We start from the raw sequence: 13,757 nt of genomic DNA on the forward strand, positions 1-13,757 counted from the left end.
TGCCCCCTTCCAGCTCTGGCTGCCCTCGCCTGCCTGTCTCCAGCAGGGGATGGGCCAGTCCACAGCCAGCTAGCTCTGCTCAGTCCTTTGTCCTGTGACCAGGCCTGTCAGTGTCTTAGGTTAGGGGTTTTCACAGGATGCTATACCACAGTCTGGGTTGCTATCTCAAGGGCATTCAGGCCTGGTCCTTACCCTACGCAATGCAGCCCGCGCCTCCCTGTCCAGCCCCCGCTTGCTAGCGGCAGATGCGAGCATCTGGGCTGCTTCTCCGCTGGGAGTTGCCGTTAGGCACGTTATCTGTGGGGTTTATTTATTTATTTATTTTTCCTCCCTGTTATGTTGCCCTCTGAGATTCCAAGACTCGCCACAGACCCTCTGGTGAAAGTGTTTCCTGGTGTTTGGAAACTTCTCTCTTTGTTTAAGACTCCCTTCCCAGGATGGATCTCCATCCCTACCTCTTTTGTCTCTCTTTTTATCTTTTATATTTTGTCCTACCTCCTTTTGAAGACAATGGGCTGCCTTTTTGGGTGCCTGATGTCCTCTGCCAGCATTCAGAAGTTGTTTTGTGGAATTTGCTCAGCATTCAAATGTTCTTTTGATGAATTTGTGGAGGAGAAAGTGGTCTCCCTGTCCTATTCCTCCACCATCTTAGGACCATCTCACCTTGTCTTTATAAACCTTTCCTTGAGAGCTGCAGGGAGTTTGGGTCTTTTAAGGACAATCTGCCCCAGTTTCCTTGCTTGGCATCTTTCAGTAAAACTATTCTTTTCTTTTCTTTTCTATTCTTGGACTTCCCTGGTGGCTCAGATGGTAAAGCATCTGCCTACAATGCAGGAGACCCAGGTTCGATCCCTGGGTTGGGAAGATCCTGTGGAGAAGGAAATGGCAACCCACTCCAGTATTCTTGCCTGGATAATCCCATGGACAGAGGAGTGTTGTAGGCTACAGTCCATGGCATCGCAAAGAGTCAGACACAACTGAGCAACTTCGCTTATTCTTTCCTGCTTCACCCAAAACCCTGTCTAGAGGTTCAGCTCAGTACCCATGTACAGAGACCCAGTTTCAACAACACTATGTTCTTGTATGAAAATATTACACTAGTATAAAAACACACATTCTTCCAAAATTGCTATATATGTAATTTAATTCAATTGAAATCCCAACATTTTGTATGAAGAATTAACTAATACTTTCTCAACATTAATATTTATTAAGTATTTTCTTTGGATGAAAAATGCCTGGCATAATCAAATCCATCTGGTATTGACATAAAGGACAAATCAGGGGCTTCCCTGGTGGTCCAGTGGCTAAGATACACATTTCCAATGCAGGGGTCTAGATTCGATCTCTGGCCAGGGAACTAGATCCCACAGGCCAAAACAAAGAGTTCACATGCCACACTAAAAGATCCTGCATGCTGCAACTAAAACCCAGCACAACCAGATAAATAAATACTTTCCTTAAAAAAAGAAAAGACAAACCAGTAAGCAGAATCCCAGTTAATAATGGGATTATTAAGACAAAGGCAGAGAAACAATGATTTATGTAGTAAGTGGTGCTTACCCAAATGGGTTTCTAACTTGAAGCTGATAAAACTGAGCTCCTACCCCACACCACATAAAAGTCCAAGGAAGATTAAATTCTTATCTGTAAAAAATAAAATGACAAGAGTTGGGTATACTTTCTTAACCAACACATGAAGCCAGAGTTATCCGAAAAAAGATACCATTAATATATTATTATGATATCAAAGTTAAAGACAAAAAAGACAAGATCTGAAAAAAAAATAAAATCTTAAAATCCATATTATAAAAAAAGCTCACAGAAATCAAGGAAAATGTGCAATATATGTGGAGATTGTTCAATAAGAACAACAAATAGCCAATACTTATATGAAAAGATACTCAACTTCACAAATAGTCAAGAAGATAAACATCAAAACAATTTGCACAAATTAAAGTGTGTTCTGTATCTACTACTGTGAAGAGTTAGTAGTGAGGTTAAGGAGAAAGACAAAGGCCATTTTAATGCACTGCGGGTAAAATGTAAGCAATTCCAGCCTTTTTTGGAAAGCACTCTGATAATATTTATTGCATTTTTAAATATTTATACTGTTCAGTGAGCAATTCTATTCCAAAGACTCCATCTCACAGAAATAAGAGCTCCAGTTACACAACCCAGGATCGCAGCTTTGTTTCTAAAGACAAAAACACAGGAAGCGAGGTAAAAGTTCATCAGTAGGCGCTTCCCTGGTGGCTCAGAGGTTAAGAATCCAACTGCCAATGCAGGAGATTCAGGTTTGATCCCTGGGTCAGGAAGATCCCCTGGAGAAGGAAATGGCAACCTACTCCAGTATTCTTGCCTGGAGAATTCCACAGACAGAAGATCCCACAGTCCATGGGGTCACAGAGTTTGACAGAACTGAGTGACTGAGCATATAGCACAGCGATTTCGTGGAAACACTGTGCAGCCATTAAAGAGGACTCCTAGAATGCTTAGGACTAAATACACTGACCACACCAAGTGCTGGTGAGCATGTGGAGGACATGGTTGGGATGTAAAGTGGCACCATGGCTTTGGAAAGCACTTGGTTGCTTCTTAAAAAGTAACCATACACCGTGATCTTTCAGCCATCTCATTCCTAGGTATTTCCCAAGAGAATAGAAAGCATGTGTCCATAGAGACCTGTACCTCCTGACTGTTTACAGACTCTTTACCTGTGATGGTCCAAAACCAGGAACAACCCAAACATCCATCAACAGGTGATCAGATGAAGAAACTCTGGCATATCCACACAATGAATGTAACCTCTAAATAAAAAGAAATGAGCTACTGATACACAACAACATGGATGAATCTCAAAATCATTAGACTTAGTAAGTCAACTAAACTCCAATATAAATTTTAAAATTTAAATAAAATAAAATTAATTTTTTTGTAAGTCAAGTTTACTGAAAATACAGCAAAAAACCCTGAATCTAATACATTATAGATCAACTATATTTCAGTGTAAAATAAAAAGTAAAAATTTTTTAAAATCAAGTTTACTGAAAACAAAACATAAAAAAGCACCTGAAGCTAATACAGCATTGTAAATCAACTATACTCCAATATAAGATAAAACTTAAATTTAAAAAGCAAAATCAGATTCATTGGAAAAAAAAATCATTAGTCTGAGTGAAAGAAGTCAAACAGACAAGATGAATATACATTGCATGATTCCACTTATACAAAACTCTAGAAAATGTATACTAATCTACATTGACAAAAAGCAAGTCAGGGGTTGCCTGGTGATGCAGGGAGAGAAGACCCAGGAGGGAGAGATTGCCAAGGAGCACAGGGACCCTTCCAGGAGGGGATGGATATTTTCACTACTTGAATCATGGTGTGGGGCTTCCCTGTTGGCTTAGCAGTACAGAATCTGCCTGCAATTCAGGAGACCTGGGTTCAATCCCTTGGTTGGGAAGCGTCCCTGGAGGAGGAAATGGCAACCAGTGTTCTTGCCTGGAGAATCCCATGGACAGACAAGAATGGCAGGCTACAGTCTCTAGAGTCCATGGGGTCACAAAAAGAGTCAGACATGATTTAGCAACTAAATAACAATCGTGGTGTATATATGCCAAAACTCATTGCATCCTGTAAATATGTACAGTTCATTATACATCAGTTATACCTCAATAAAGATAAACAAGTACCAAGAAAAATACAAGTGAACTTCAGTTGTTGAGACACCTGCGAATGGAGAGGTAAGTGAAGATCAATGCTGGCCAAAGAAATAACCAAGAGTTTTAGAAAGAAAAAGAAGAACAATTCTGCACTAAAAATAAAAACAAGTATGAACAGTTCACAATTGAAAATCCCCCAAACTCCCCTCACAAGAAACTTTTTAAAAGCCCCCAACATACCACAAGATGTTCAGGTTTAATATAGTATCATACTGAGGTGATATCTGTTCATTTCTCTGTTGCTAAAGCCTCAATTTGAACCTGGTTAATTACACAGTCCAATAATCCTTCTAGTTGGGTACCAGTGATTTCCTCTGACTCTCGGCACCTTCCATAACCGGCCACTGGTCCATGAATGGTGAAAAATTCAATATCAAAAATAGTCACTAAAGGTTTGCAGATTCTACTTGAACATTCTCCCTGCATTATTTTCTGAAACCAGGTCCTCTGACTGATCAGTTTGGGAAGCTGAGACAACGTGAGTCTCATCTGGTATTAAACACAGCTCTTCACTACAGAAACCAGCACACACCTTCAGAACAAAACAAATTCTCCAAAGGGAGGGACTATAAGGGGGATATAGATGAAACTAGATCTGATCAAGGTAAATGCTTGCTGAAAGTAGAAAAGTATTCTGAGGGGTATGGGTGAGGTGTGTTCCTCTTGCTCAAGTTTTGTGTCCTTGAAAATGTCCTTTGTTGTTGTTTCTCAGTTGCTAAGTCCTGTCTGACTCTGCAACCCCATGGACTGCAGCTTTCCAGGCTTCCCTGTCCTCCACTATCTTCCAGAGTTTGTACAAGTTCATGTCCATTGAGTTGGTGATGCCATCCAACCACCTCATTCTTTATTGCTCTCTTCTCCTTTTTTCTTCAATCTTTCCCAGCATCAGGGTTTTTTCCAATGAGTCAGGTCTTCTCATCAGGTGGCCACAGTACTGGAGCTTCAACTTCAGCATCAGTCCTTCCAATGAATATTTAGGGTTGATTTCCTTTAGGATTGACTGGTTGGATCTCCTTGAAGTCCAAGGGACTCTCAAGAGTCTTATCCAGCACCACAATTAGAAAGCATCAGTTCTTCAGCACTCAGCCTTCTTTCCGGTCCAGTTCTTGTATCCATACATAACTACTGAAAAAAACCATAGTTTTGACTATACAGATCTTTGTCAGCAAAGTAATGTCCTTGCTTTTTAATACAATGTCTAAGGTTTGGCATAGCTTTCCTTCCAAGGAGCTATGTCTTTAAATTTCATGGCTGTGGTCACCGTCTGTAGTGATTTGAGACCCCAAGAAAATAAAATCTGTCACTCCTTCTACTTTTTCACATTCAATTTGCCATGAAGTGATGGGACCAGATACCATGATCTTAGTTTTTTAATGTATTTTTAGGGTGTGAGCCTTAAGTTAATGCTCTTTGAAATTATAAATATTTAAAATAAAACAAAATATGTAGATAATAAAGATTAGTCAAAATTGAATGCTTCGTTGATGTATTGATAATGTTGGTGCACACTAGGGTGATGTGTTTTGAGGACTTATTTATGCATAACTTAAGTACATTCTCTCCAAAGCATGAATATAAACCAATTCACTCTTAAGGGTGTGGTAAATGAGGGGAAGGGTGGCAGTAGAATGAAAAAAGCACATTGGTGCACATGTGATTTCCCCCCTCCCCCCACTACAATATTTATCCCCCCTCCCAAATAACAGCAATGGAGTAAGTACACCTGGGTTCACCCTCTGAAACAACACCCATCCAGGAGGCTTCAATTCTAGCCCTCTAGGGTCTGGGACTTGGAGACTCCTGGACATCCATTTAAATGTCAGTTACCTTATCCCAGGCTCTCAGCCTATTAATTAGAATTCTCTCAAACTCCAAGAGGCTTAAGCAAAAGCTTACTTACTGGGCACATACTCAAATGGTCAAGGAGCAATCTGGCTTCAGACACTGCTGAATTCAGACCTTGAGCAACACCATCAGCAGTGTTTTTTTTCCCTCCTCTCAGCTCTGCCTTCCACAGGTTGTCATCATTCTCAAGTCCATGGAGGAGGGGAGTCTTTGGCAGCTCCAGGAAAACCCTCATGGGCGCAAGGTGCTGCTACAGCTCCAACTCTACATCCTTGTAGGTTCAAGTTCAGCAACAAGTGCAAGAGCCTTTTCTGGTAGCCCCCAAGATTTATTCTGATGGGATGGACTTTGGCCATGTCCCCACTCCTGAAACAATACCCATGGTCTGAGGGAAATGACCTGCTTCTTAATCTAAGTTTGGGTCACAGGTCATATGCCTATAACTGAGGATAAAGCCCCACCACAAGCACACAGCCAATGAGAAAAAAAGTGGATCCCCGAATGGAAATTTAGGGTTGCTCCTAGAAAAGGGGGACTGATGAATGTGGGGAGCATCTACTCATGGGACTGCATGCTAACAGTAGCCCATCGGTTCCAAAAATGGAACGAATGTATTTCAACCAAGAATGGTAGGATAACTCAGAAAGCCTCCAGATGGTTCTCATGCATATCCTAGTGGAAATGTTCTTCTAATCCCACATTGAGAAACGTTGTCTTACTCAGTTCCCCGCAGATATGTCCTGTTGGTCCCAATGCACACAAAACTCTAATCACAGCTGGAAAAAAATAATTCATGCCACTTATTGATTCATCCAACAAATATTTAGAAGTTATCCCCCTACCTCTCTCCAATATCACTCTTTTATACAAAAACAAGAGGGTTTGTTTACCATTGCAATTCATTGTTGTTGTTATTGTTGCTCAGTCGCTAAGTCACTTTCAACTCTTTGTGACCCCATGGACTGCAACATATCAGACTTCCCGGTCCTTCACTATCTCCCGGAGTTTGCTCAAACTCAAGTCCATTGAGTAAGTGATGCCATCCAACCATCCCTGCAATTCATTGTAATACAGACCAAATCGCCCATCAATAGAAGAATGGATGAACAAAATGTGCTGTATTCAGTGGAACACTGTTCATCCTCAAAAAGGAAGAACATTCTGATATAGGCTACAATATAGGTGAACCTTAAAGACATTATACTAAGTGAAATATGCCAGACATGAAATAATAAATATTACATAATTCCACTTATATAAGGTGCCTCAGTTCAGGTCAGTTCAGTTCAGTCGCTCAGTTGTGTCCAACTGTTTGCGACCCCATGAACTGCAGCATGCCAGGCCTCCCTGTCCATCACCAACTCCTGGAGTCCACCCATGTCCATTGAGTTGGACAATCTTTCCCTCAATCTTTCCCAGCATCAGGGTCTTTTCAAATGAGTCAGTTCTTCACATCAGGTGGCCAAAGTATTGGAGTTTCAGCTTCAACATCAGTCCTTCCAATGAACATCCAGGACTGATCTCTTTTAGGATGGACTGGTTGGATCTCCTTGCAGTCCAAGGGACTCTCAAGAGTCTTCTCCAACACCACAGTTCAAAAGCATCAATTCTTTGGCACTCAGCTTTCTTTATAGTCCAACTCTCACATCCATGCATGACCACTGAAAAACCATCGCTTTGACTAGACGGACCTTTGTTGGCAAAGTAATGTCTCTGCTTTTTAATATGCTCTCTAGATTAGTCATAACTTTCCTTCCAAGGAGTAAGTGTCTTTTAATTTCATGGCTGCAGTCACCATCTGCAGTGATTTGGAGCCCAGAAAAATAAAGTCAGCCACTGTTTCCACTGTTTCCCCATCTATTTCCCATGAAGTGGTGGGACCAGATGCCATGATCTTCGTTTTCTGAATGTTGAGCTTTAAGCCAACTTTTTCCACTCTCCTCCTTCACTTTCATCAAGAGGCTCTTTAGTTCTTCTTCACTTTCTGGCATAAGGGTGGTGTCATCTGCATATCTGAGGTTATTGATATTTCTCCCGGCAATCTTGATTCCAGCTTGTGCTTCTTCCAGTCCAGCGTTTCTCATGATGTACTCTGCATAGAAGTTAAATAAGCAGGGTGACAACACACAGCCTTGACGTACTCCTTTTCCTATTTGGAACCAGTCTGTTGTTCCATGTCCAGTTCTAACTGTTGCTTCCTCACCTGTGTACAGGTTTCTCAAGAGGCAGGTCAGATGGTCTGGTGTTCCCATATCTTGAAGAATTTTCCACAGTTTGTTGTGATCCATATAGTCAAAGGCTTTGGCATAGTCAATAAAGCAGAAATAGATGTTTTTCTGGAACTCTCTTGCTTTTTCCATGATCCAGCGGATGTCGGCAATTTGATCTCTGGTTCCTCTGCCTTTTCTAAAACCAGCTTGAACATCTGGAAGTTCACGGTTCACATATTGCTGAAGCCTGGCATGGAGAATTGTAAGCATTACTTTACTGGCATGTGAGATGAGTGCAATTGTGCAGTAGTTTGAGCATTCTTTGGCATTGCCTTTCTTTGGGATTGGAATGAAAACTGACTTTTTCCAGTCCTGTGGCCACTGCTGAGTTTTCCAAATTTGCTGGCATATTGAGTGCAGCACTTTCACAGAGTCATCTTTCAGGATTTGATATAATGTGCCTGCTGCTGCTGCTAAGTTGCTTCAGTCATGTCTGACTCTGTGCGACTCCATAGACGGCAGCCCACCAGGCTCCACCGTCCTTGGGATTCTCCAGGCAAGAACACCGGAGTAGGTTTCCATTTCCTTCTCCAATGCATGAAAGTGAAAAGTGAAAGTGAAGACGCTCAGTCTGTCCACTCTTAGCGACCCCATGGACTGCAGCCTACCAGGCTCCTCCATCCATGGGATTTTCCAGGCAAGAGTACTAAGGTGCCTAGAGTAGTCAAATTCATAGAGACTGAAAACAGAATGGTGGTTACTAAGGGCTGGAGAGAGGGGAACATGGGGAGTTAGTATTTAATGGGTACAGAGCTTCCATTTAGGATAACAAAAATCTCTGGAGATGGATGGTGGTGATGGATGCACAACAATGTGAATGTACTAATGTCACTGAACTTTACACTTTAAAATAGCCAAAATGGTAAAAAATAATAATAATAATAATAATAAATAGATGTTAAAAAAACAAGACATTATTAGTGAAAGCTGGGAGAGTGGGGAGGAAAAAACAGCAAAGAGTTCAAATTTGGTGTTTTTCTTACAGAAATAAAATAAATAATGTAGCTAGCTTAAAGAAATAATATAGATCATCAGTGTCATGACTTAGGAACAAAAGAGCATCAAAAAGGAATAGAAAGATTTGAAAAAGAAGGAAACACCATACCTAGAAACTCTTTATTGAAACTTCAAATTTAATAGAATAGGGAAAGCAGATTGTACACAACTGAGACAGAAACTGGGTAACCAGTTGGATAATTATGTTGGATAATTATGAAGAATTTAACAAGCATGCAGTGGGGAGAAAATAAAGAGATGAACACTGAAAGATACAAACCAGGTTAGGAGATAAGGAAGTTACAGTGAGAGGGTTGAACATGCGGTTAATCAAATTTCAGAAGGAAATATTAGGGAAAACGTGGGAAAGGAGCTATTCAAAGGCATAATTCAGAGAGTTTCCCAGGTTTTACAAACAAGAGTGTGACAACATTATAGGCAGCCTGGATGGGAGGGGAGTCTGGGGGAGAGTGGATACATGTGTATGTATGGCTGAGTCGCTTTGCTGTGCAAAGTGTGCTGAAACTATCACAACATTGTTAACTGGCTATGGTGGTGGTTTCGTCGCTAAGTCATGTCTGACTCCTGTGATCCCATGGACTGTAACCTGTCAGGCTCCTCTGTCTGTGGGATTCTCCAGGCAAGAATACTGGAGTGGGTTGCCATTTCCTTCTCCAGGGGATCTTCCCGACCCAGGAATTGAACCCAGGTCTCCTGCATTGCAGGCAGATGATTTACCAACTGAGTTATGAGGGAAGCCCGAAATGTGTGTATTACCATATGTAAAATAGATGACCAGTGAAAGTTCCATGCATTAAGCAGGGCACTCAAAGCCGGTGCTCTGGGACAACCCAGAGGGATGGGTAGGGAGGGAGGTGGGGGGGTACGGTTCATGACACATGTACACTCGTGGCTGATTCATGTAGATGTATGGCAAAAACCACCACAATATTGTAAAATAATTAGCCTCCAATTAAAATAAATAATTTTTTTAAAAGAAACATTTAAAGAATGTACCTCAAAAAAGAAGATAAAGGATATCAAAAGGAAAGCATTAACTACAAGAAGAAAATGAGGGTTCTTTTTTTCCCTAATAAAAAATCACGTAAATTTAAAAAAACACTTGAGTATATAAATATATATATATATATTTTTAATCTAACTTGGGGGGGGGGTAAAGTAAATCAAGATAAAACTAGAATTCAGGATGAATATCACCTAACAAAGAGCATTCTAAAGGCACAGTATTCTTCATGTAGAAGATAAGGATATTGATTACCTTTAGAATTTGCTTAGTTAAGTGCACATGCTTTTAAAAAATGAAAGATTTCAAAGGAAACCACTAGCAAAGCAAAAATCCTCTTGAATGAGGAGTTGGTGGGGAGCTGAAGATGGAAGCAAACTAACCAGTAAGTGCTGAAGAAGTTCAGAGAAGCATCTACTGGGGGAAAGGAACACTGGTTCATAATGTCTGCTTCCTACTTCAGAAAGGAATCTTTTTTCTTTTTTAACGGAGTTGGTAGTTTTCCATAAAACTTAATTGCAACCATTTTTGTTAGCTTTTCTTTGAATCTGAGGCTCCAGGACCTTCTTTGTGGAGTTTGAGGCAATGCAGCTTTATCCCATCCACTTAAATAGCTCTGAAGGGGCAAGAAATAGTAAATTAACCCTCCTACTACAGGAAAGCCCTCCCCTCCCTGGCACCTCACAACTGTCCGCTTGGACGTACTTTTCCAGGAAGTCTTCCTCATTGAGCCAGGCAGCTAGCGGAGCAGAGGGTGAGGAAACTCCCAGGTGTTTCCCAGGTTGAGCAAGAATGGACATCACCCACATCACACTGGCAAACAGCCACTGGTCCTTCCCACAGACGAGAAAGCCCCCATCCCCTCCCCTGCCTCCTGCTGAAATCACTTGAAGAAATCACAGTGAGAGAGAGGAGCCGCACACTAGGACAGACGTTCCTAACCCTAACCTTCCTGGTGCAAATGCTTGTCTCCTCTGGGAGGGGACCCTAGCTCTGATGATTGCAGTTTTAAACATGGGGAAAAAACATGGGTCTTTTATTTAAGTGCCATCAGTGGCTTAGTCGTGTCCAACTCTCCGTGACCCCCACGGACTATAGCCCACCAGGCTCCTTTGTCCATGGAATTCTCCAGGCAAGAATACTGGAGAGGGTTGCCATTTCCTATTCCAGGGGATCTTCCCGACTCAGGGATCGAACCAGTGTCTCCTGCGTTGGCAGGTGGATTCTTTACCACTGAGCTGCCTGGGAAGCAAGCCCCGCATATATGTATGTGGGTGGGTGTGTGCGCACGCGCTAAATTGTTTCAGTCTTGTCCGACTCTGCAACCCTGTGGACTGCAGCCCGCCAGGCTCCTCTGTGCATGGGATTCTTCAGACAAGAATGCTGGAGTGGGCTGCCATGCCCTCCCCCAGGTGATCTTCCCCACCTAGGGATTGAACCCATGTCTCTTACATCTCCTGCATTGGCAGGCAGGTTTTTTACCACTAACAACACCAGGGAAGCATATATACTTATATGTACATACACACACATATATACAGTTGATTATTTAAAGAGCTTTTAAAATACAGAACTCTTTCCGCAAGTAATGGAACACTTTGTATTCTAACAAGTGATGTTCAGCTCCAGCTGAAGGGGGTTGGAGGCATCAGAGCCCTCCAGCCCTCACACCAACACTTATATCCTGACAGCCCTGAAGCAGGCTTTGGGGTGGCTCTAACACTGCATGAAGCAGCTTGGAAACTACTGCCCCTAAACCATCATGAAATGCAGAACTGGGTCTCAAACACCAAGCTGTGGAATCTGGATGCTGGTGCCAAGGTTCAAGGACCAATAGCCAGTGGGGAATCAGGGAGTTGACAAAACACAGTGAAAAGTAGTGATGAGAAAAGAAAAATAGAACTATTTTTTTTCTGTTTACACTCAGAATAGTTTAAACCCTTCAGTAAGTACACATAGGCTTGGGATTAATTGCCAGATCGTGGGTCAGGCTTGTGAAGTCAGTTGAGAATATACAGTTTGGTCCCCAACACTGAGTTGTGCAAAGAGACAGATGGCTGCTGGGTTTTTCCAAGTAAACAAAAGCAAGGAGAGGGAGGGATGTAATTTGATTTCCTATGGGAAAGGCAAACAAAGATTATGAAACTTCTAAGGCTATTCACAGGGAGAGGAGAGGGAGGGCGGGGAATGGGGGGAGGGGAGGGGAGGGATATGGAAGAGAAGAAATGGGGGAGGGGAGGGGGGTCAGACGGAGGAGCAAGGTCCTCCCTCAGAAACTTAGAAACATCAGGGGAAGAAAAAGGAAGCTGCCAGATTCTGACAGTAAGAGATCGCTTTATGCTAGAAAAAACAACAAAAGAAACAAACTATAAAGTTGAGGTTTATTTGCCAGAATGAAACATGAAAACAATTTCTATCAGATCTAGACATAAAAGGGCTGGCTTAGAAATACTAAAGCACAGAAATTAACAGCTTCTTAAGCACCTTCCCATGGACGGAGGAGCCTGGTGGGCTGCAGTCCATGGGGTCACTAAGAGTTGGACATGAGTGAGCGACTTCACTTTCACTTTTCCCTTTCCTGCATTGGAGAAGGAAATGGCAACCCACTCCAGTGTTCTTGTCTGGAGAATCCCAGGGACAGGGGAGCCTGGTGGGCTGCCGTCTGTGGGGTCGCACAGAGTCAGACACGACTGAAGTGACTTAGCAGTAGCAGTAAGCACCTTAACAGCATCTTAAATCAAGTAAGAGAAGAAAGATGCCTCCTCTCATGGGCATCCTTGGTTCTGTCCTGAAGCTCCCATGGTGAGGCCACGCCTCACTCATCCCAGCAGCTCTGCCCCTGTCAGCACCACGTTGTGGGGCAGGATTGTGCAGTGGGTAGAGGTGGAGGTGCCCAGCCAGTTCTTCTGCTATGAGTCTGCTAAGAGGTATGAATAAAACCTACCTGTCAGAGATGTCATCAAGTCACAATGGAAATGCAAGCCCCCTCATTATGTTGGAATCAGAAAAATGTGAGAACCCCTATGACATCTTAATTCTCAGACCATGGCATGCCTTTTACCCCTCAGAAACGAAACCATGCCCCATAAGGCTGACAGAACTGTTACTCGCTCAGTCGTGTCTGACTCTTTGTGACTCCATGGACTGTAGCCCGCCAGGCTCCTGTGTCCATGGAATTCTCCAGGCAAGAATACTGGAGTGGCTTGCCATTTCCTTCTCCAGGGGATCTTCCTGACCCAGGGATCGAACCCATATTGCCTGCGTTGGCAGGTGGCTTCTTTCACCACTGAGCCACCAGGGAAGCCCAGGCTGACAGAAACCAGTGATCCACAGAAATCTGGGGCTCATCCTACAGGACAGCAGGTAAGGAAACAGCTTATTAAAACCCCCTTCTCTTGTAAGCTGCCTTCACTGACCAAGCTCATCCTAATTGTTTTTGGACTCCTTAATGGTCCCCTACAGATAACACCTCTGATGAATGGGTCACTGTAGTAACAATGCTGGTCGCTCAGTCGTGTCCGACTCTTTGTGACCCCATGGACTGTAGCCCACCAGGCTCCTTTGTCCATGGAATTCTTCAGGCAAGAATACTCGAGTGGGTGGCCATTTCCTTCTCCAGGGGATCTTCCCAACCCAGGGATTGAACCCAGGTCTCCCACACAGCAGGCAGATTCTTTACTGTCTGAGCCACAAGGGAAGCTTGTAGTAAAAATGGGGTAAGTTGTTTTCCAGGACTTGGAGTCAGCCCCTGTCCAGTTCAAGCTGGCTAAGACAGATTGGGACCACCAACCCTAAAACTCAGCCTGCACGGGGGTCCAGTGAACGACCTTTTGACATCAGAAAACTCCACCCTCTGGTCATGCTAGTGCCTCCATTTTTGAACATGTATCCCGTGAC

At 42.9% G+C, this 13,757-nt stretch overlaps 1 non-coding gene across 1 annotated transcript; it reads left to right on the top strand.

The window, feature by feature from the left end:
* The first annotated feature begins 792 nt into the window (after positions 1-792).
* On the top strand, positions 793-864 carry TRNAC-ACA (transfer RNA cysteine (anticodon ACA)). The gene has a single exon. It is a non-coding gene; the product is annotated as a tRNA-Cys (tRNA).
* Positions 865-13,757: the final 12,893 nt, after the last annotated feature.

Source organism: Bos indicus, chromosome 4 (genome assembly GCF_029378745.1).
Source record: "Bos indicus isolate NIAB-ARS_2022 breed Sahiwal x Tharparkar chromosome 4, NIAB-ARS_B.indTharparkar_mat_pri_1.0, whole genome shotgun sequence".
In the NCBI taxonomy this organism is placed as follows: Eukaryota; Metazoa; Chordata; class Mammalia; order Artiodactyla; family Bovidae; genus Bos; species Bos indicus.